The sequence below is a fragment of the Corapipo altera genome, unplaced genomic scaffold (genome assembly GCF_003945725.1).
Source record: "Corapipo altera isolate COAL_440 unplaced genomic scaffold, ASM394572v1 56091, whole genome shotgun sequence".
Lineage (NCBI taxonomy): Eukaryota > Metazoa > Chordata > Aves > Passeriformes > Pipridae > Corapipo > Corapipo altera.
The window spans coordinates 631-2,660 of record NW_020888022.1 but is presented as its reverse complement, the minus strand read 5'-3'; the positions used below and the strand labels follow the sequence as shown (position 1 = coordinate 2,660).

General features: G+C 60.8%; 1 long non-coding RNA gene across 2 annotated transcripts; it reads right to left on the bottom strand.

The window, feature by feature from the left end:
* Window positions 1-22: 22 nt before the first annotated feature.
* On the bottom strand, window positions 23-1,622 carry LOC113941830. Of its 2 annotated transcripts, XR_003525763.1 has the most exons (6): window positions 1,240-1,622; window positions 1,067-1,167; window positions 878-993; window positions 476-683; window positions 145-285; window positions 50-74 (listed from the first exon to the last, which is right to left on the bottom strand). It is a non-coding gene; the product is annotated as an uncharacterized LOC113941830 (long non-coding RNA). The 2 variants fall into 2 exon arrangements; XR_003525764.1 differs by lacking the exons at window positions 145-285; window positions 1,067-1,167 and having other exon boundaries at window positions 23-74; window positions 878-1,043.
* Window positions 1,623-2,030: the final 408 nt, after the last annotated feature.

Sequence of the window (2,030 nt, the reverse complement as noted above, 5' to 3'; positions counted from 1 at the left end):
CCCATCACTTTTGGGGTCCCCCCATCACTTTTGGGGTCCCCCCTTCAGATGTCCAGGGGTTGCTCCCCATCACTCTGGGGGTCCCCTCAATCACTTTGGGGGTCCCCCCTTCACTCCACATGTCCAGGGGTCACTGCTGATGACTTTGGGGGTCTCCTCTTCACTCCACATGTCCAGGGGTCGCTCCCCATCACTTTTGGGGGTCCCCTCAATCACTTTGGGGGTCCCCTCTTCACTCCACATGTCCAGGGGTTGCTTCCCATCACTTTTGGGGTCCCCCCATCACTTTTGGGGGTTCCCCCTTCACTCCAGATGTCCAGGGGTCACTTCCCATCACTTTGGGGTTCACTCCTCACCCCTTTAGGGGTCCCTCCTTCAGATGTCCAGGGATCGCTCCCCATCACTTTGGGGTCCCCTCAATCACTTTTGGGGGTTCCCCCTTCACTCCACACGTCCAGGGGTCACTGCTGATGACTTTGGGGGTCCCCCCTTCACTCCACATGTCCAGGGGTCGCTCCCCATCACTTTGGGGGTCCCCCCATCACTTTTGGGGGTCCCCCCTTCACTCCAGATGTCACGGGGTCACTTCCCATCACTTTGGGGTTCACTCCTCACCCCTTTAGGGGTCCCCCCTTCAGATGTCCAGGGGTCGCTCCCCATCACTTTTGGGGTCCCTCCCATCACTTTGGGGGTCCCCCCTTTGCTCCAGACATCCAAGGGTTGCTCCTCATCACTTTGGGGTTCACTCTCCATCATTTTGGGGGTCCCCCCTTCACTCCAGATGTCCAGGGGTCGCTCCCCATCACTTTTGGGGTCCCCTCTTCATTCCACAAGTCCAGGGGTTGCTCCCCATCACTTTGGGGTCGCTCCCCATCACTTTTGGGGTCCCCCCTTCACTCCACATGTCCAGGGGTCACTCCCCATCACTTTGGGGTTCACTCCTCACCCCTTTAGGGGTCCCCCCTTCAGATGTCCAGGGATCGCTCCCCATCACTTTGGGGGTCCCCCCTTTGCTCCAGACATCCAAGGGTTGCTCCTCATCACTTTGGGGTTCAGTCCCCATCACTTTTGGGGGTCCCCTCTTCACTCCACATGTCCAGGGGTCGCTCCCCATCACTTTTGGGGGTCCCCCCTTCACTCCAGATGTCCTGGGGTCACTACTCATCACTTTTGGGGGTCTCCTCTTCACTCCACATGTCCAGGGGTTGCTCTCCAGCACTTTTGGGGTCCCCCCATCACTTTTGGGGGTCCCCCCTTCACTCCAGATGTCCAGGGGTCGCTCCCCATCACTTTGGGGGTCCCAAAATCAACCCAGACATCCAGGGGTCGCTCTCCATCACTTTTGGGGGTCCCCCCTTCACTCCAGACATCCAGGGTTCACTCCCCATCACTTTGGGGGTCCCCTCAATCACTTTGGGGTCCCCCCTTCACTCCACATGTCCAGGGGTCACTCCCCATCACTTTGGGGGTCCCCCCTTCACTCCAAATGTCCAGGGGTCACTCCCCACCCCTTTGGGGGTCCCCCCTTCACTCCACATGTCCAGGGGTCACTCCCCATCACTTTGGGGTTCAGTCCCCATCACTTTGGGGGGCCCCCCTTCACTCTGGATGTCCAAGGGTCGCTGCCCATCTCTTTTGGGGGGGCAGTCCCAAAATCAACCCAAGTCTCCAGGGGTTGGTCCCTCCCCATCACTCAGGGGGGTCCCAAAATCAACCCAAGCCATCCAGGGGTCCCTCCCCACCCTTCTGGGGGGGTCCCAAAATCAACCCAAGTGTCCAGGGGGTTGGTCCCTCCCCATCACTCAGGGGGGTCCCAAAATCAACCCAAGTGTCCAGGGGTCCCTCCCCACCCTTCCGGGGGGGTCCCTCCTCCCCCAGGGAAGGACCCATCAGTCCAAGGGGGGGGGGGGTGGTTTGGGTCGATCCCATTCCCAAATTCCCCCCCCCACCCCGCCCCATCTCTCAGGGAGGGGCCCGGCTCTGCGCGGCGCGGGGGGCGAGGGAGAGGGGGGGGGGAGGCTCCTTCCTTT